Raw genomic sequence first — 22,424 nt, 5'->3', positions numbered from 1 at the left:
TAAAGGGCACTGCTGTCAGAAAATGCAGTTTACTGTAATATCTATCAGAACCTTGACAAGTTCTTTTAAAGTATATCCTGATATACAGATGGCATCAGTCCACTCAACAGGCTTCATTAGGCAAGGACTGCCAAAACATGTGGAAAATGCTTGAAATTCAACAGTTCCGGTTTCACTATGTCTTCTCAGACATAAAAACAAAGGCTAGTAAAGTGGAAGGCACAGACCCATATACAGCAATCACAAGTAAGCTGACACTTTCAGTGTAACAAAATCCTAGTAAGCCAAAATAAACAGACTACTAGGTCCTGCTGCAACAGGATGCACTAACTATGAAAACAGGCTTTTGTTTTCCTGGTCAAACAATAGCACAGTACTAACCAAAGAGATCTACATCAAGGAAGATAATAACAAATTAAAAACACTGTACATACTGTTGATAAAGAGAACAAGGGCGTCCCACACCAAGACAGACTCAGAACTTTGAGGACATGTAAGGCAGATGAAGATATCTGAACAGTTACACCTTTAGCAGAAATGTGAAAGTGGGACTTCTCAACTGCACTTTTTCAATCAGAAAATGCTAACAAACACAGTTTAAGATTTATGCAACCTGTTGTTCTGAGTGTTACAAAGGGATGTCTGGGTGGGGTTACAAAGGAAGCAAAATCAGACAACATAACCTAGTACCAAGGAAAAGTAATTTTCCTATCTTAAGGACAGTAAACACTTTACTTAAGGAAGAACAAAACAAAAAAGGGAAAACTAATTATACATGAATTATTCCTCCAGATATCAGTAAATATCTTTTTTTTAAATGGCCCTTTATCAAAACTTACATAAGATTTGTGTCATGGACTACTTTGCATTCTTATTAAAAAAAATAGTGCCTTCCAAACCAAATCATGGTGGTAAAGCCCCTTCCCGTGGTTAGGGAACCAACTCAAAAAAACCTCTGTGAAAAACCTCACCAGTCTAAAAACTCATGAGTTACGGGGGGTTGTCCTTGTTGAAGTACAGCATTCCCCAAAAGAATAAAAATAAGGATCAAGGATCATTAAAAATAAGGATTCAAGTTGGTATTGCTTGCTTAAAGCACAGTTTAAGTTAAAACTAAAGTGTGCGCTTTCACCCTTGTCAAGCAAAACACATGCGCTTGTGGTAAACCATTTCACGACTGAGGCTTGTCTGATCAAAGAAAACAGCAAATGCATGTCATCCACATATTACTAGGGAGGAGTGACTTCATATTCAAGTGATTTGTTTTCATTACTTACAATTTATCATTTATTTGTTTTGCAACATAATCCACATATTCACAGAAAATTAGTTTGTGGTCTAAAACTAATAACAGGTATTTATGAGACTTCCAAGATGGCTGCACATTGAGTACCAGCTTATTTCTAGCTCTCCCAGTGTAAAATCCCAGGTAATTCCAATTTGCCAACTCCTCTGTCTACTCGTTACTTCAAGTCCTGAAATAGCAAGATTGAATGAGCAAAAAAGCAAACCCCCTATATACTAATTCCAAGAGTGCCATGTCTCAGAATTCCCTTTTCTCAGAGGTATGGTTGTATCACAATCAATATAAATATTAGGAGGTGAAGTTGAAGTCCCTGCCACAGTAAAGGTGTGCAGGGGGACTTGCTCCCCTGCAAAATGCAACTTAAAGTAATTTTTCCCATGCACTGTAGTTTTTTTTTTTTTTTTTTTTTCAATGCTGGAAATAGCAATTTTGAGCCTCAGAATTACAACAGGGAACCTTAGTCTCTCCTCTCTGTTACCCAATTACTCCACTATCAAACAGGCAATCCTCCACCCCAGGTACACAATTATACTAACTATACAAAAATGGAAAAGAATTGCTATATCTCTGTACATAGCAGAGTATGAAAGAAATCACCTTACGGGATGAGTCTACTCAAAACAGTCCAAAATTTCTGCAACAACTCAGATACATCACCAAAAACAAAACAAAAATGTTTATACCTCTATTACACATTGTATCAATTCTTTTGACTTCCTATGGACCCATGTTTTTCCTACACAAGCTACATACAGCTTTAATGGGAAGGAAAGCTGCTAATCCAGTGGTACAGGTTGGGGGAACAGGGTACCAAACCATAAATCGGATGACCTGTGATCAGTAAGCACACCTAGGCACTGAAGAGTCAGCTGTGACAGATCATCTGAAGGCCTGATGTCTCCTCCCTTTCTGGAGTACATCAGACCTGGTTCTGCAGCACAGCTCCAAGCAGGAATGTGTAAGCCAATGCTAGCAAACTTTTAGGCTTAAAAGTGTGTGTGCGTGTGCGTGTGCGTGTGCGTGTGCGTGTGTGTGTGTGTGTGTGTGTGTGTGTGTGTGTGTGTGTGTGTAAGCAAATGAGGTACACTACATGGAGGAAACCAGTCATGCTATACTGGAGAAAGAAGGGGCCAACTCCAAAGTGCAATTATGACTGGATGTTACAAGCCTACAAAGCACTTCCTCTCAGAGAGAAAACAAATTCTGTGTGGTAAGCCAAAAATGGAACCTCTAAGCATTACAAGACTAATAGTGGCCAGAGAAAAAGGTTGAAAAATGTTCAAGAGCATAAAGGGAATAAAAATTCCTAAGGGTAAAATGCTATCTCAAGCAGACTATTGCAAATGACTACTGTCATTGTGCCGGCACATTAGTAAGCCATAGACCACAGACCTGCATACAGTATTTGGTACAGTACTATCTGGTCTGAACTGTAACCTAGGTGAACAGCATAAATAGCAAGTACTTAAATAAAGATTCAGTAATTCAGGAATCTAGCTGAAAAATTAATTTCATATTGCCATCCTCTAGCCCTGCCAGCAAGTGTACTACTGAATTAGCAACACCTGATTAGCCATCCAAAACTCACTCTTCCCATTGAAAACACTCAGAAGTGATTTCAAACTGTTGATAAAGTTAACAGGATAACTTCGGATTGCTATGGAACCACATAAATAGGTCAGAAGACTGTCAGACCTTTCAGCGACGCTGAAGAGCTTAAAGGATCACAGTAAGAATTGCCAAAATGACTTATAGTAGAGCAAAATCTCCACCGATGTGATAGCCAAAAACATAACCATAACTTTAAACTAACCTATTGCATATTTTTAAACTAACTTCAGACACAAAGCATATTAAGCACTCCAAATATGGCCGCATAAATGAAGGGATACTTATTATATTGATGCCAAAGTAAAAATAGTAGTATCTGTAGTAAAGCTTCAGGACATATGTTCCGAACATCATGACTGTTCAGCAGGACATGCACAAGCTTTCCAGACTGCCATCTCCTTCCCAACACCACAATGCATCAGCTCCTCTGGTCTCTTTGAAGTTATGGACCAAATGAAAGTGCCAAAGGATACAGCCTTTCTACAGCGTTCCAAGAATAAAAAGGCACCACCCAGCAAATGCAGGGTGGAGGGATTTGAGAGGTGTAACCATCATGCTTACTAACTACCATATCTCTCAACCTCTCCACATTCAGGAAAGTGCTCCATTTTTATCCCCGCCCCCAACGTCAGTCTATTCTGCTGTTCCACACTTACCTCAAACAGCTCCAGTTTCCACTCCTTCACTGGTTGATGGTAGAACCAATAAGAGTACAGTATTCTGGAAGTTGTGATGGATAAATTTACCAACAGCATACGGCACCTATCATGACCTCCATAAGGTCATCACAAGATGAAGAAATGAACTATACCTTGAATTTGAGCAATAGTTTGCAGTGTTTGGAAGCCAGGAACCGTAAGTGGAACATGACTAAGAAAAATAACACGCTGTGTGAACCTGGGGGGTTAGAAAGACTCAAGTGTGTAATAAGTGCAATCTGTCCAGGATAATTTCAACCTGATATTTACGAGGCTGCTTTTTGAACTCACTGCTTGACTTGCCATCCTACCAAAGGAGAGATTTGTTTCTTTCATGTATTAACATTTTTTTGAACAGTTGCGACTCATAGAGTTAAGGAAGGATATGTTCGGCTGTTATTCAGTATTTCCATACTGGGCTGTTTAAATCTGTAGTTAAGTGGCAAACACGCATTTTACACAAGACAGAAGCCTTTACTTAATTTTTTCAGTTTGAATTAAGCTGTGCAGTTGCATTTAATAACACAATGTGCCTGCAGTTACTTTTCTAACCACATGGTTATGTACTATGCCTGTATTCTACATCCATGTATGCAATCTGCTGTCCTGCTAGAGAAGCATTTTTCCTGAGCAACTTTCATAGGGCTTATTAGATCATTGCCTGCCGATGACATGGAATTATTTATTTACTTATTTAAGCATGCCTACATGATTTTATAACTAGTCATAGCATGTTGTCTTTGTGAGGAAATGCTAATTTTAAGGATTTTAGTAATTGTGAATGAAAAGAGCACACTAGCTATGAGTTAACCTAGATGGCTGAATTCCTGACTGCTAATGATGCAAGTGGAATAAGTGTGGAAGTAGTAATGACCACGATGCACAATGTAGCAATTACTGTACTTTGTAGATATACACCTGAACATAACAAGGTCTTAAATTTACAGATGGTGGAGCACAAAGGACAAATTTACTCATTATGCTGTACCTCCACAGGTGCAAATTTTGCATATGTCAATTTTAAGTGTTATGACTTTGGATCCTCTCTCATGATTTTTGATCTCCCCCTGCTAGGAGGTCAAAGGCCGACAGCCTGAGTAGTATGCTAACTACTCCTGGACTTATAAAGGAGTGTGTGTGTGCATGTAAACACGCACAGACATGCACGCACAGAGAGAGAGACAGAGAGAGAGAGAGACAGAGAGAGACAGAGAGAGACAGAGAGAGACAGAGAGAGAGAGAGAGAGAGAGAGACAGAGAGAGAGAGACAGAGAGAGAGAGAGAGAGAGAGAGAGAGAGAGACACAGAGAGAGAGAGACAGAGAGAGAGAGACAGAGAGAGAGAGACAGAGAGAGAGAGAGAGGCAGAGGCAGACAGAGACAGACAGAGACAGACAGAGACAGACAGAGACAGACAGAGACAGACAGAGACAGACAGAGACAGACAGAGACAGACAGAGACAGACAGAGACAGACAGAGACAGACAGAGACAGACAGAGACAGACAGACAGACAGAGACACTTTCTCCAAAAACAATTTCTGATAGAAGTTGATTAACTTCTAAAAGAAAAGGCAGGTTATTCTACAATCTTGAAAGGATTTCATAGATGCCCACCTGTCAGTGGTTAAACTGTCATCTACCAACTGTGCTTTGATATTTAATGATCATGCTACTTTATTAATATTTCATATTCACAAACGGACATCCTTTTTGCCAGATGTCATGATCCTACATTCACTGACACTAAAGGGGAGGACATAGCTGTTGCCCCAGGTGTGTATTTTATGTAGACACTCGGGGGGGGGGGGGGACTATCTTCTTTTATAAAAATAAATTACAATATCCAGTTTGCACCCATCAGCATATTTTGCTATATACAATTCATTGCCTCACTTCTACATCACAGAGTAGGCCAAATATAGAGTCCTGTGCAATACCAGTGGCAACATCTGTCAAAAAAGAGTAACCCCCATCCTGACTTTTAGTGACCTCTCTCTTAAAACAGTGTTGCACCCACCAAATTCAGTTAGAGCCTGGATATGGTTCACTCAGATCTGTGTACTCCCTTGGTCAACAAATGTATGCATGCAGAAATAAAAAAATATATAAATATTAATTGTTAGTATTTATCAGCTTCTCTCTTATGTGGTATAGTAATTAATGCCCTGGCAAGGACAGGTTCATAAAAATCTGCACAGGAAAGGTGATCAGAAGTCTTATATCCCAAGCAAAGTTCTGAGAATTTTTCCTTGGGTAGAAAACAGATTTTGCAGGTATGAAACAAAAGACAGGTAACTAGCAAAATGTTTCATGGAGAATGTAACAAGTTTGCAGATTTTAATATTTCCCTACAGAGTACTTTGCCAGAATGTTAGGGGAGCAAATCATTGTAACTACGGAAATTATTCTTTTGAGCTGGAATATACAATGTGAACTGCCTAAACTTAGTAACACCTTGCTAAGTTTAATGTCAGTGGCTGCCAAGAAAGCAATTAGAAAATGGAAATCAAAATCTATACTAGCTTTAATTGAATTAATTAATATTGTAAAGGAGGTGAAAAGAATTCTGAGGTGGGATCTTTAGAAAAGGAAAGGAATATGTTACATACAAATAAATGGAATTTGTGGGCAATAAACGCAGAATTATGTTCATGAAAAGGAATTACATTTAAGGAAAAGAAGGAACTGAGCAATATATGTACTACTGGAGTGAATGACTATTGTTATAGAGAACACAAATGTATATAGATTGAAAATAAAAATGCTGCTGCGGTTTGTTTTCTTTTCTATGTGAAACTATACTGTTTTGCGACTTAAAGCTATTTAAAAAGAAAAAGAAAGAGTGACCAGAAGTCAAGGCAGAACTCCGCTGTGGCTGTAAGGCACAGATCCCATCACTAACCCATCAGGCTGACCAAATTTCACAGACAGAGACTGTAGGACATGACTTAAAAATCTAGCCCTGCAACTGTAAGGCATAAATATTTTTGGTACTTATGTATTATCGCAACCAGATGTTTGCGATAATACGGCTTGCTTCCCGATGTGTGACTGTAACCATAAATGTATGCAGAATTACACAGGGAATATCTGTAAAAACACTGTTGAGGTAGGAATAGTGTAGTACTTGGAAAAATTACTGCTTGTTTGAACCTATGCCGTTTCCCGACATCATGTCAGTCATAGTACTTTTCCAAGTCCTGTTATGTGTGCACACAACACAGCAGAAGTATGTGAAATGGAGTAATTACTCTGAATCACAATCACAGCACAACCTCACTGAATGGAAACAGTTGTGAACAAACTACTGCGTTTCTTTCTGGCTTGGCCAAAACCCGATGCTGAAAAGACAAAGTGAAAGCAAAGACACGTTCTCCTTTCAAACAATGATATTTTGTCGCTGGATGCAAAGAGCCGCGTCTGCAGCATATTCCCTTCCCCAGAACTAGCAACCCAAAAGGGATAAAAAGCAACTGACAGTTCACACACCATCCAAAAACGGGGAAAAATGTAACATCTACAGACATGATTCATTTATTATTAAACACACATCACAGAGCATAACATTCCGGGGGCCAACACTGCTGCTTCGCAACCAACTTCCAGAGCCAGCCACTACATTTTTCCTGACATACTGCTCAGGTCCACCTCAACTCCGATTTGCTGGACACTGCATAAAGGCATGCAGGTTATACTGTAAATTGTCCCAAATCATGACATTAAGGACAACAACTCGTTTGTCCATAATGTCATAATTGTCAGGAATTATCAGAAATTGGAAGCTGGTTGCAAGAGAATCGCAAACATCTGGTATGCATGGCTATGACCATAATCTGACAGGATAGGCTGACAAAGAACGTTCAGTGGACAGCCTTGCCAAGAAGCGACATGCTGCCAGTAAAGAGCAGGAAGAAACCATATATTTTTAGTTTGTGTTGATAGCCCTCCAGAAAACAACCTGGTTTGGTAAAGAAAACACACAGTTTTCCATTTCAACCACATCAACGAACAGATTTAGTGATCAAGAAGCAAGCCGTATTATCACAAAAATCTGGTTGTGATAATACGGAAATACCATATTTTCAATCATCTGCCCAAAACAAGGCCAATCACAGGCATGACTGTGTCTTAAGGATCCAAAATCCATCCCTGTAGCTGACTGCCTGCATATGGCTATCTCAATGCACAGCAAATGAAATGTACTAAACATGTGATCCGACTCTAAAGTGCACTCACAGAGTAATGATAGGCAACACAATCAAAATATGAAAGGAAATCACTGCCAAAGTTTCTTTTCTTTTTTTGGCTGATGCTCTCCTGCATCCTCCTCCCAAAATGGGGGATTTATGGTGGTCTTAGACTCAAAACTGGTACACCTGTAAGAAAAGAAAATTCGCCAATTACTGCATTGTTTATCTACTTCCCCTAGGCACACAAACCACACATTAGTGAACATGTTTTAAACAGCTGATAATTACGGTCTTGAACTTCAGCCTAGAACAGCTATACCAGATCCTGTTGGGGCCCCCCATAGCACCATGCACTATATGGCACAGGAGGCTGCTCAAGACATCAGAGGTGGATACCTGTGCCTTAATATCCTCCGGAATGGAAATCTCAGCCAAACTGCCACATGCTGCAACTTATCTGAGGGAGCCTGCTAAAAGTACAGCATGACGGTTAAGTAACTGACCACATTCACACAGTGTGGACAACACACACATTTTTCAGCTCGGTCGATCAATCTTCATACTACATATGGTAAAAGAGCAGCAGGACTTTGAAGAAGAGTTGTCCTCTGGGCCACGGTAAAGACTGATGATGCTAAGTACTTGGTCTTAGCAAGTAGCAATAGTCCTGAGGAGGGCAGAATACTTGGCTGGTCTTAGGTTGCAGGGGCTGTGATCTCAGAATATTCTTATTCCACATCTGTGGCATCTCCTAGGATGCCGACCAAAAGGCTAGAGGAAAATCACCAAGAAGTATTGCTGGGGGGACGTGCATGCCTTTTGGAACCTTCATTAAGGGAAGGATACTGGTCAAGTGGACGAGTCTCCTCTGTTTCATTAACTGCAATCTCACACTGGATTTAAGATCATTAGTAGGAAGAAAAGTGCCTCTGACCACGTTCTCCAAATCCCAGATGACAGGATCCAACTTAGGAAAGTACAGTTTTGTACCTACCATAAATGTAGATTTTAGAGTGCTCATACAGCTGCAGTCATAACAGATGTGTTATCCTGCTGTCAGGCGGGTCCTCGGTTGGCCGAATTCCAAAGTCTAGGTCCGGCGTCGGTTGTCGTCGCTTCTTCCCTGACATCAGTGCGGCAGGGGTATAAAAGAGGCAGCCGACGCCATTTTCTTCAGTTTTTCTTGCCCCAGATGTCAGGTGCCCCCAGAAGGAAGGCAAACATAATGTTATGCAAAGATGCAATGTTGATAAATCAAAAACAGTAGTTGCAAGCAAATACACCATAAAAGAATACCCCAAAAAGGTTATATGAAAAGTGTTTGTCATAAGGCCTGTCCTAAGAGGGGATGGAGGGAGGGAAACCTGGACTGCAGCTGTATGAGCACTCTAACATCTACATTTACGGTAGGTACAAAACTGTACTATGTTCATCGTGCATACAGCTGCAGTCATAACAGATGGGTAGAATCCCAAAGCTAAGTAAGGGTGGTAGGCACTAAGTGGAACTAGGAGGGGCTAGGATGCCCTGCAGGACTGCTGTGGCAAAGCCCGCTCTAGATTTTGAGTATAGTGGGAGGTGATGGTGCTTGGAGAAAGTGTGCACTGAACTCCAGGTGGCTGCTTCCAAAATGTCCTTGGTAGGGACCCCCCTGAGGAACGCTGCAGAGGTAGCTGTGGCTCTGGTAGAGTGGGATCTGATGCATGCAGGCACAGTTTTTCCATGAAATGAGTAACAAAAGCGTATGCAGTGGGCTATCCATTTTGAAATTGTCTGTTTGGAAATAGCCTTTCCTTGAGCACCTGCAGCATAGGACACAAAGAGTTGCTCAGATTTCCTGACTGGCTTTGTCCTGTCCAAATAGTAACGAAGTTGTCTGTGAATGTCCAAGGAATGTAGTAGTCTTTCCCCTTTGTTTTGTGGATTAGGATAAAAGGTAGGTAAGTGGATAGCCTGATTCAAAGCTACACTGGATACTACCTTTGGCATAAAGGTAGGGTTGGTTCATAAGGAAACTCTGTCCTGATGGAAAATGATGAATGGTTGCACAGCCATGAGGGCCTGTAGCTCCGAAACGCTGCGTGCTGAGGTGATAGCCAGAAGAAAGGCTGATTTCCATGACAAGTACTGTAACTCTGTTGAAGAAGCTGGCTCAAAGGGAGGACGGGTCAGCTTTTCCAATACAAAGTTGAGGTCCCAAGCAGGGACTGGTGGTTTCATTGGGGGTTTTATATTCTTTGCCCCTCTGAGGAACTGCCTTAAGAGAGGATGAGAGAATAAAGGAGGATCTGTGTTGTATTGTGTAGAAATGGCTGAAGCGTGGATCTTGATGGAGGAGAAGGAAAGTCCATTGTTTAACATCTCGGCTAGGTACTACAAAATTTGAGGTATATTTATTACCCAGGATTCTGTCCCTTTTCTTGATTCCAGGCACAAAATCGTTTCCATTTGGCAGAGTAGGCCTTTCTAGTAGAAGGTCTTCTGGCCTCCAAGATGACATCCTGCACCTCCTTGGAGAGGAGAAACTTTTGGGAAATCGAGGAATTCTCCATGCAGCTAGATTTAGAGTTGTGAGATGGCTGTGAAGGGTTTTGTAGATGTGCTGGGACAACAGAAGAGGGACTAGAGGTAGGATCCATGGTGGGGAATGTGTCAGGCTCTTCAGGAGCGGATACCAGTGTTGTCTTGGCCAGTCTGGAGCAATGAGAATCATTTTTGGCCTCTCTGCTCTGGCTTTTAATAGAACTTTGGGCAGCAGAGGAAGAGGCGGGAAGGCATAGACTGTCAATGTTGCCCAATTGAAGGAAAGTGCGTCCACTTTCCAGGCCTGTGGATGATAGGTTCTTGAACAAAATTTTTCAACTGGCAATTTCTGTGGGTAGCAAAGAGATCTATGTCTGGCTGTCCCCATGCCAGAGTTATCTTTGTGAAAACTTGAGGATGCAACTTCCATTCGTATGGATCTGTCATATTTCTGCTTAGGTTGTCTGCCAGTGTGTTTTCCTTCCCTGGCAGGAATTGTGCCTGTAGTTGAATTTGCAATTCCAGTGCTGTGTTCCATAGGGTCATGGCTTGCCTGCACAGGGGGTATGAATGAGTTCCCTCCTGTTTGTTTATGTACCACATCACTGTGGTGTTGTCTGTCCTTATTAATAGCTGGCCTGGATGCAGTAGGTCTTTGAAGGTCATAATAGCCTTTCGCACGGCTAGCATTTCCTTTTGGTTGATGTGAAGGTGCTTCTCTTTTCGGGTCCATTTTCCCTGAATGCACTGATCTGTCATGTGTGCTCCCCAGGTGTAGTCTGAGGCATCTGTTGTGATGATTTGAGTTGCTTGAGGTACACAGAAAAGAAGACCTGTGTTTCTTTGGCAAGCTTGAGCCCACCACATAAATTCCTTTGAAGGCATGGAATGAGTGGTATAATTGCTTCCAAGCTGTGGTTGTGTTGAGACCATAAGTTTTTTTAAGTACCATTGACGTGTTCTCATATGCAGCTTTGCACATGGGATTAGTAGGATGCAAGATGCCATGAATCCCAGAGCCTGCAGGACTTTACTTGCAGTTAGCCTGGTGTAAGTTGCCATTTTTCTGAAGTATTGAGACAGTTGCCCTTACTTGTCTGGCGTGAGGTAGGCCATTTGGGTGGTTGTATCCAAGCTGGCACCCAGGAAAATTATTTGTTGAGAGGGTATTAGTTTTGATTTCTTTTTGTTGACTGTGTATCCCAGGAAGTTCAACAGTTTTATTACAAACGCCAGGTGCTGCAGTAGTATGTCCTTGCTGTCCGCTTGGATCAGGCAGTCGTCCAGATATGGGTAGATTTGTATCCCTTGTAGTCTGCAGAAGGCGATTACTGATGCCAGGCATTTCGTAAACACTCTGGGCGCAGTAGATAAGCCAAAGGGCAATGCAGAGAATTGGTAATGGGTTGAACCTGCAAGAAATCTGAGATATCTTCTGCAATCTTGTCTGATAGGGACATGCAGGTATGCCTCCTTGAGGTCCAATGTTACCAGCCAAGACTCCTTGCCCAGCATGGGAAGAAGCTGCTGTAATGTGAGCATCTTGAATTTTGACACCTGTAGATATGTGTTTAGGATGGATAGGTCTAAGATAGGTCTCCAATCTTTGTCTTTCCTTGGTACCAGGAATAGTCTGGAATAAAACCCTTGACCTTGTTCTTTTGCAGGTACCTCTTGAATTACTTTGATGTCCATGAGAGCTGAAATTTGTTTTTGTGCCTCTGCCCTTTGATTTTGTGGCAGGTTTGGCATGCCTCTCATTTTTGGAAGGGTGAAAGTGGAACCTGTAGCCTCTGTCTATAATGTCCAGAATACATTTGTCTTTTGTAACAATATGCCAATTTTTTGAGAATAATGTCAGTTTTCCGCCCAAAGGTGCTGCCATTAAAGCTTTGCTTGGCAGTTGTAGGGGGAAGTCATTGTGTCCGTTTTCTAAAAGACTGATCTATCTTCTCCACCTCTTGGGGTTGGTGCTTGCCACTGTCTGGCTCTGAAAGATCCTTGAGGTTGCCCTCTACCCCTTGGACGCCTGTATCTGCCCCTTTGAGGTCTGTCCGTGGCTGGAAAGGACCAATTTTTTGAAGGCCAGTTTCTGCTGAAACGTGGAGGCTGTACCTGCAGGAAATCTTTCACTGTTTGCATTGATTTCGCTTTTTCCTCCATTTTCTTTAGCACCTCCTCAGCTTTAACACCAAACAATACATCTTTTTGAAGAGGTGCATCTAATAATTTAGCTTTGACATGATCTGGTAAGGTTTGTTCTTTGAGCCAAGCATGCCTACGTATAACAGACCCCATAACAGCAGCTCTACATGAGGCCTCTAAAGCATCAAAACCACACTGCAAGGTATGTTTACCCACTTGCTCTGCACCATGCAACAAATCCTGCAACTCTTTTAAATCTGGTTGTGTCATCTTGCTTTTCAGCTGAGATATCAAAAACTGTTAATACTTTAACATATGGAACTGACAGTTTAATGCCCTCATGGTTAAAGTGGCCGAGGTGTACACCTTTTTCCCCCACCTTTCTAAAGCTCTGGAATCTCTCTCTGAAGGTAATGGGTTTTTAGCAGTAGAGGCCTTAATTCCCTTGGGACCCTGTGAAATTGTTTCTGGGTCAGCAGCATGGCATTTGTATAGGAACTGGTGAGAATCAGGAACCCGGTAATACCGGTCTGGTTTAACAGGAGCTGGAGGCAAAGAATCTGGATTAGGGCTGGCTTCTGTGTACACATCATCCAATATATCTAAAACAGGAGGGATAGCCAGAGGCCTATGCTGGGGGAGCAGAAGAAATTCCCTGAGCCTTTTCTTGGAATCTGAGTAATCTTGGCCTTCCCAGTGAAAGTGTTCCCTCAATGTATGCAGGGTTTCCCCAAAAGAGAAGTCCTCGGGGGGGGGGGGGGGACAGAGGGAATAGATTCCTCTGTATCAGAGTCTTCAAATGGATAATAGACATAATCCTGGTCCTCAGAAAGTTCTGAGGTAATAGAAGCTTGATCTGAGGAAGGGTTGTCTTCCTCTAATCTGGGCCTTTTGTCAGAGGGGGGGGTGAGAACCCCTGATAAGAGTAATCAAATCCTCAGCCATTTTAAGCATCTGTTTTTTAGGCATGGTGCCTTGAGAGGGGGTCTGAGGAACCTGTTTTTTTGGTTTTCATGGCTGCTTTAGATTTAGTGAAGGCTTTAATAGAGAAGGAGGAAGGCCTGAAGACCCCTTGAGAAATGGCAGGCCTGTCTAAATTCTGAGTTTACCTGCCAGGAGTGGCGTCGGTATCCGTAGTAGGAATGGGGGCCGAGGAGCCTGCGACCTCGGGTACTGAAGACACCGGTAATGCATTGTCATCGGTACTCAGGGGCTGCGTAGGCGCCTCACTGAGTACCGGAGAACCGGTAGTCGGCCTTAGCGTGGTTTCAGTAGGTGGCGCGGACATCGTATGTCGGTCCTTATCTTTGCGTTTTTTGCTCAAAACTGGAGTCGGAGTATACGACGACATAATATAATTAAATATTTTGCCAAAAAAGTGAAGGGCGAACTCCGTCCGATGCTTAATAGTGCGCTTGTTGAATCTAGCACAAAAACGGCAGGCCGAGATGTCGTGGTCTGGGCCTAAGCAAGGTATACAGAAAGAGTGGAAATCCTTATGCGGTACTTGCTTCTCACATGAAATGCAATTATTAACTTTGTCTGACATCGGTCCGAGGCAAGAAAAGTTTCCCCAATGGGGTACTTAGCTTTCAAGAAGACTTCGGCTGAAATACTTTCGTAAACCTCAGGAGCTGGCCGACCGGCACTTGCGAACTGCTTCTGCTACCGCGCGGCAAGAAAGACTGAAGAAAATGGCGTCTGCTGCCTCTTTTATACCCCTGCCGCACTGATGTCAGGGAAGAAGCGACGACAACCGACGCCGGACCTAGACTTTGGAATTCGGCCGACCGAGGACCCGCCTGACAGCAGGATAACGCATCTGTTATGACTGCAGCTGTATGCATGATGAACATCTACAAGACAGATTTTCTTGAGGCATTTTATGCACCCCTTGCTGGAATTACACCTCCTCTGAGGCCACATATCTCTTGCTGACAGTGGGGACCTAATTCTGAGCTGAAAAGAGACAGAAATGAAAAGGCAAAACAGATTATGAGACAAGCAGCATGGAAGTCTGAGTACAGCAATAATATAAAGTGGATGAAGGCAGAACAGCTGCCCTGCAAGGAAGGCCCATGTCAGAAGAATAATCTAGTTTGCATGTGAAGAACCATCAGCACAGGCTAAACCAAAACTGATGCGAAATCAAATTAAATAGTAGATGTTGGTGCCACAGACTCCAGGTAGGCCAATGCTGGGGGTAGGGTAGCCTGGTTTTAGTCCCATAGATGCCAGCTGAAATTTGTCTGTACAAAGAGCAGACATTCACAAGAGGCACATGTAATCAGTGCCAAAACAAACTCCCTGGACCAGACTGTCAGTATGCCAACTGGGGGCAGAAATATACTGGATCTGGTTCTCACTAATATGGAAGCACTACACATCGCTTCATGTAATGCCTTCGCCGGTGAAGCTAGACTACAAAACAGTCTCTTTTGAAGTAAACATAAAACCCAGAAACCTAGCTAACCCTAGAATGTTCAGGAACTACTCTTAAGGCCAACTTCTAACTATTAAGTGATTACTTGGCAAAATTTCAAGCCCATTTAAAACCCTGGGAAAACTGTTGCCTACAGAGAACTATTCACAAAAACCTTAAACAAATATATTAATAGCTGCATGCTGTGCACTATACACACAAAGAATAACCACAGAACTCGCTCAAAAAAACAAGCCACCCTGGCTGTATCACATCATCAATAGGCTGTATAACGGAAGGAAGAAAATCATGAGGACAGAAAGTCTACCAAAGCCAAATGTGAGGTAAATTTGAAATCCCAGGTCAAGGTCAAGTACAACGCATTCTTTGGCTATGTCCACAACCTCAGAATTCTTTGGCTATGTCCACAACCTCAGAGGCAATACACAATTTTGTGCAGAGCTCATCGTTAATGGAGCTACCTACTATGAGCCAGAAGGTATAGCAAACATACTGGAAAACAAATTCAGCTTTAACTTCATACCCCACCTCCCCCCCTTAGGAAATGCCTTCAAGTACAACTCCCCTACTATCACAAATGAACAAGTCCTCGACGCACCTTCTCCAGCCAAAAACACTGCACTGACAGGCTCAGACAATATCCCAGGCTGCCATCTAAATAGCTTGAGATGTTGCCCATCAGGGCCCTCTGTAATCGATATTTAACTGTAGCCCCCAGACAGGCTTCATGCCTCACGAATGAAGAACAGCAACCATCACACCCTTGCACAAAGGTGGGCCATCTACAGATCCTGAAAACTACAGACTCACTTGTCTCATATGCAAAGTCATGGAAAGAATCATCATGGAAATGATAAATACTGAAATAGGAAACCTCTAGACCCTGGACTCAACTCAGGTTGGTTTCATCAAGGGCAGGTCATGCCTACTCAACCTGGAGGACTTCTTTGAGGTTATCAAAGCAAAGAACGAGGTCAAAATGGTTCACACTGCTTACCTTGACCTGGCCAATGTATTTGCCACAATACCCACTCATATATATTTGATAAACTCAAGAGGTTATGTATAAACCCTTATGCAACCCAGTGGATTGCCAGCTGGCTCATAGACCGGGCCTACTACGATATAATTGGGAAGTCCACTTCTACAAAAGGTCAGTCACTTGTGGAGTCTGTCAGGGATTGGTCCCAAGACCCCTCCTTTTTGGTGTCTACTTCTCTGAAGTCAAGGCCAATGTCAAGGGTCTCTGGCTGACCAAATTTGCAGACAACTGTGAATTAGGAGCAGTCAGAACCCCAACCCCAGACACAGATATTCTCCAGGAAGGGCAGACAGACAAATAACTGTTGTCACAGCCATGGACTAACACTACATGCCAAAAATTGCACAATGGTATCCTTCTGGAAGAAATCCATCCCAGGTAACTGTCATATTAACAACATAGCCTTAAAGGTCGACCCAGCAGTCAGTGGGGACAAGAGTAATCTAGCCTTTGATCATCACATGTCTACAGTAGTGAGGTAATCATTCTGTGCTGTGCACTCAAACAAAGGTATGACATCTAGGTCCTAGGAAGTCATTGTTCTAATGTATTCAGCATTCCTCAGACCTACCATTGAGTACAATGCCCCCGTTTGTAAGTACCTAAGCACGAACATCCAACAACTAGAACAATCACAGAGGTTCCTCACTAAAAGCATTCAGGGTGTTGTAAGCAACATGTCCTATGTGGACCACCTCAAAGCCTTATTCCTGTATCGTCTCCTACAGGCTGCACAGGGATGTTTTATGCCTGGCATATAAAGCAGTGTTGGACCCCACTCAGCTGGATCTCCTGCATATCCGTAAAACCAACAGCACTATAAATTACCCATTCTTGAGACTTCAACCTTGCCTGTTATTATTCTCTCTCACACACACACACACACACACACACACACACACACACACACACACACACACACACACACACACACACACACAGAAAGACCATCCCTACTCAGGAACAGACTTTGAAACAGAGTTCCTTCTTAACCTAATTCAAGTGCAACTTGGACAACTGGATGGGGAATAGGAAATTAATTCCTGGTTTGGCATCTGTGTTCATGGACATGGGAAGCCTGTAAATGATTCATCTCCCAGGCCTCAGCTTGTAAAGGTTTCATCTCCCAAGTCTTTGCTTACACTTACCAGGTGAACAATAACTTGTCAGACAGATGTGGGATGAAAGGCTAGGCTTAAAAAGGCTTCAATGTTTCTTAGCCTAGTGCATATACACGTATGACAGAGATATTAGTGCCGGTGAAAATGATGACTAAATCACTGAGTAAGGTGGTACCGACTCCTGGAGTCCTAACACTATGGGGGGCAGGGGTATGGTTACTAGAAGGAGTTTACCTTTTACCCTCTCAAATGTTTCTGCCGCAAATCCTTTCCACAGGGGTAATATACAGGAAGACTGGTATACAGAAGATGTAAGGAAATCATAGAGGCAGATTAAAAACTAGGCTAGGCTCCACGTCTAGAGAGAGAAAACACTCCACTGATTGGCTCTGGACTCCATTGTTGTTAATGAAGGTAGTAATTTCTCCATCTGCAATTAGCTTGACTAGCTCCTTTAATACTATTTTTGTGTACCACTTCTATATGAATCTTAATGAGCAACATGAAAACCTTCCGAGTCAGACCTCTTACTATGGACTTCATGCTTAAATGATTCAGGTTTGGTGGTCAAGAATAATTTCTTAAGACACAGTATGTTTAGGTTCTCTGTGTTCTTCGTGATCTTGAGTTATAAGTTTCATTTCTCGAGCCAGTGAAGTGAAGCACAGACTGCAAGGAGAATGGCACACAGAAGCAGGAATACCTGGCTCAAATGATGAAACATAACAGACACTGTAGAAAAGCCTGTCATGTTTTCTTGCAATGTCTGTTTGCAGTACCAGTAAAGTAAAGTTTGCGCTCTGGTCTCAGACAATAAAGGCACTTGATGTGCCTGCCTGCAAGTGCTATCTGCCTGCCTCAGGGTACACATAGCAATGACAGCTAACACAGCGACTCAGGTTCGTCTCATAAGACAAAGGCCCAAAAGAGGCAGGAAGAAAGAAGAAAGACAAACTGAAGAAATTTCTCCACAGTTTGCTGAAAATCATATTGTTTAACAGTAAACATTAAACTATGCCTTCACTTTAGTAAGAAAATTAGCCAACTCAAAAATATCAAAATATCCAAATCTCAGTTCAAAGTGGTTACCTTCTTGCACTGACAGCTTTGAAATGGGAAAGAATATAACAGTGTCAGCGTCTCACGACAAGAAGTTCTCCGGTTCGATTCTCGGCTGAGTGTGCCTTCTGTGTGGAGTCTGCATGTCCTCCCCTCGGTTGAGTGAGCATTAAAGACATGCAGGTAGGTGCATGTGTGTGGGTGTTCCTTCTCTGAAGGTTTGGTGCCAGGCTAGCAACTCGACAGTAAAAATCCACTGCCAATCATTAACGGACCGGTGATCCACTGTGGCAACCGCTAACCAAAAGGCAGCAGGGAATGATGCATTGTGGGACAACTGAAGGAGCTGGCAACTTGGAAAGCTTCTACCTACTGATTAGTCTGTTCTGTCACCTAGGTTACCAGCCATAAAACTACTACTATGTTACTCAAGTTTCATTTCTGCACCATCACAAAGAAGTTAAGACACTCTTCCAGGACAAACAAATCAGTCCATGTTATTTCCATCTTTTCTAAAAGTAGTTAAATCAGACATACTGGGAATCATGACCTGTAAGTACAACTTGACTCTCACCTCTGGCTCCATCCAGATGGAATGTAAACAGGGCATCTTCTGCTCCAACCCAAATGTACATATTTTCCTGTGCACTACAAACCATCAAACCTGCAATCACTAGCCAAAACAGTAGAAAAAAAATTTAAACTAGAGAGCTAAGTACAGTACAGAGTAGATTATCCAAACTAATTGGGACCTAGGGTAGTTTGGATAATCAAACAAATAATTGAACCAGATAAAAAAAAATTCTAAAAATGTTTTTGATTAACATTAAACAAGAAAAATAAAACAAACTTACTGCGAATACAAACGGTACAGTATGTTATTGCAGTACAAGCTCAAAAAACAGTCAAGCATATACGTACATTTACATATTTAGACTTAATGATTTTTCCTACATGAAAACTTTGCAAAGCTGCATTCAGATAATCGTCGTTCGGATAATCGAGTCTCTACTGTACCTCAGAAAGTACAGTTGTGTACACTTACCATAAATGTAGATGTTAGAGTGTCTTCACTGTTGCAGTCATCACTGTAGGGTTCTTCCTGCCAGCAGGCAGCCCTCAGTCGGCCAGAATCCCAAAGTCTGGGTCTGGCGTCGGCTGTGTACTCACCCTCCCTGACGTCAGAGCGCCAGGGGTACAAAGCTCCCAGCCGACGCCATGTTCTCCAGTTTTTCTTACTCCAAATGTCAGGTGCCCAAAAGTGAAGGCTAAAAGTAAAACAAAAATGTAACATACAACAAACCCCATACCCTGTAGCAAATACACCTTAGAAGAGGGGTGAAGTAGGGAACCACACCAATAAAAGTATAAGAGGGGACAGGAGGGTGGGTAACCCAAACTGCAACAGTGAAGACACTCTAACATCTACATTTATGGTAAGTGTACACAACTGTACTATGTTCATCATGTTTCACTGTTGCAGTCATCACTGTAGGGTTGAATCCCAAAGCTGAGATAAAGGGTGGTGGTTATTGAGTAGAAGGGGCGGCTAGAAGGCCTTGCAAGACTGCAGAAGCAAAGCCTGCCCTAGACTTAGAATAAAGAGGGAGATTATAGTGCTTAGAGAAAGTATGCACTGAACTCCAAGTTGCAGCTTCCAAAATATCTTTGGTAGGTACTCCCCTGAAAAAAGCAGCTGAAGTAGCAGCAGCTCTGGTAGAGCGAGTCCTAATTTTTCCTGGGATTTGCTTTCCATGATGAGAGTAACAAAATCTGATTCCATGAGCAATCCATTTAGAAATGGTCCGTTTTGAAATAGCTTTGCCTTGGGAATTTGCTGCATAAGTAAACAGTTGTTCTGTTTTCCTGATATCCTTGGTTCTGTCCAGGTACAAGCGAAGCTGCCTGTGCACGTCCAAAGAATGCAAGATCCTCTCCCCCTTATTTTGTGGATTAGGGAAAAAAGTTGGCAGGTGAATAGTTTGGTTTAAAGCCACTTTAGAAACCACTTGAGGCATGAAAGTAGGGTTAGTCCTCAAAGAAACCCTGTCTTGATGAAAAATAATGTAAGGTTCCACAGCCATGAGCGTTTGTAACTCTGAGACTCTCCTGGCTGAAGTTAAAGCCAGTAGGATAGCTGTCTTCTATGATAAATACTTTATATCAGATGTGGCAGCAGGCTCAAAAGGAGGCAGAGGAAGTTTTTCCAGGACATAATTGAGGTCCCAGGCAGGAATGGGTGGTGTCCTAGGGGGCCTTAAATTCTTTGCTCCTCTGAGATATTGTTTCAGAAGTGGATGTGAAAAAATTGGAGGATCTGTATTATAATGTGCAGAGATAGCTGAGGCATGTATTTCTATTGAGGAAAAAGATAAACCCTTATGCAACATATCTGTTAGGTAATGTAGAATCAATGGAATATTTGGAATGTGAGGATCTGATTCCCGAGCATGCATCCAGGTGCAAAATCTCTTCCATTTACCTTCATAAGATTTCCTAGTGCTAGGCCATTTACCTTCATAAGATTTCCTAGTGCTAGGCCTTCTGGCTTCTAAGATAACATCCATGACCTGTTTGGGAAGGGTAGGATTAATCATAGACCCTGAATACGCCAGGATGCGAGTTTTGATACGAGAGTGCAGGACCTGGCCCTGATGTTGAGACAAAAGATTTGGAATCTGAGGTAGAATCCAATGAGGTTCCTGGGATGGATTTATCAGTGTTGAGTACCAAAATTGTCGAGGCCAATTTGGGGCTAGTAAGATCAGCTTTGGTTTGTCCCGTTTTATTTTTAATAACACCCTTGGTAGAAGAGGTAGTGGTGGAAAGGCATACCCAGAGAGGCTCCTCCAACTAAATGAGAGAGCATCCACTTTACATGCTAGCTTGTGATATATCCTTGTGCAAAATGTCTGTAACTGGCAGTTGTGGGGAGATGCAAATAGATCTATGTCCGGGCAGCCCCAGGCTTCTGTAATCATCTTGAATATTTGGGTGTCTAGCATCCACTCGTGTGGGTCTGACAGGTCCCTGCTCAGGCTGTCTGCCAGAGTGTTTTGTTTCCCTAGAAGGAATTGAGCTTCTAGGTCCACTTTGTAAGCTAGTGATGTGTTCCATAGAGTCATGGCTATTCTGCAAAGGGGGTAGGAGTGTGAACCCCCTTGCTTGTTTATGTACCACATAACTGTGGTGTTGTCTGCCCGTATCAGTAGTTGCCCTGGCTGTAAAAGATCCCTGAAAGCCAAGAGGGAATTCTGCACAGCTAACATCTCTTTTAAATTGATATGTAGATGCTTCTGATCCTCTGTCCAAAATCCTTGCAGGCCTTTCCCCTGCAAGTGGGCTCCCCATACATAATCCGAGGCGTCCGTGGTTATCACTTGTTAGGCTGGAGGTAGACTGAAGGCTTTCCCTTTGTTTTGAAGACATGCCATGGCCCACCAATGGAATTCCTTTTGCAGGCAAGGCAAGACAGTAATCACTGTTTCCAGACTGTGACAATGCTGGGACCATACGCTTTTTAGGTACCATTGTATCTTCCTCATATGCAGTCTGGCATATGGTATGAGCAGAATGCAGGAAGCCATGTAACCCAAAGCCTGCAGGAATTTCCTTGCAGTTAGCTGAGACATTAACGCCAGGCTTTTGAAAGTTGAAACCAGCTGTAGTTGTTTTTCTGATGTCAGGAATGCCATCTGGGTTGTTGTGTTTTAAAGAGCACCCAGGAAAATTATCTGTTGAGTGAGTGTCAAATATGACTTTTTTACGTTCACAGTGAATCCCAGGTACTTGAGTAGATTCTGAACAAATTCCAGGTGCCGGAGTAAAATGTCCTTGCTGTCTGCTTGAATAAGGCAGTCGTCCAGATAAGGGTAAATTTGAATTCCCTTGAGTCTGCAGTAAGCTACTACTGGTGCCAGGCACTTGGTAAAGACCCTGGGCGCAGTAGACAAGCCAAAGGGCAGCGCAGAGAATTGGTAATGTTTCGAGCATGCCTTGAACCTGAGGTATCTTCTGCACTCCTGTCTGACAGGAATGTGTAGGTAAGCCTCCTTTAAATCCAATGTCACCATCCATGCATTTTTGCTCAACTTTGGCAGGAGCTGCTGCAGAGTAAGCATCTTGAACTTTGGTATCTAAAGGAAAGTATTCAACACTGACAGATCTAGGATGGGTCTCCAAGTATTTTGCTTTCTGGGAACTAGAAAGAGTCTTGAATAAAAGCCTTGTCCCGTCTCTGAATTTGGAACCAGTTCTATGGCCCTCATAGCCATGAGGGACTTCA

At 42.6% G+C, this 22,424-nt stretch overlaps 1 protein-coding gene across 1 annotated transcript in view; it reads right to left on the bottom strand.

Annotated features, from left to right (window-relative positions):
• Nucleotides 1-22,424, bottom strand: part of TBC1D8B (TBC1 domain family member 8B) — a gene marked incomplete in the record, with an annotated part of 1,684,663 nt that overhangs the window by 1,395,223 nt on the left and 267,016 nt on the right.

The sequence above is a fragment of the Protopterus annectens genome, chromosome 15.part0 (genome assembly GCF_019279795.1).
Source record: "Protopterus annectens isolate FY-2018-M chromosome 15.part0, PAN1.0, whole genome shotgun sequence".
Taxonomy (NCBI): Eukaryota; Metazoa; Chordata; order Ceratodontiformes; family Protopteridae; genus Protopterus; species Protopterus annectens.
This window is presented reverse-complemented; position numbering and strand designations above follow the sequence as displayed.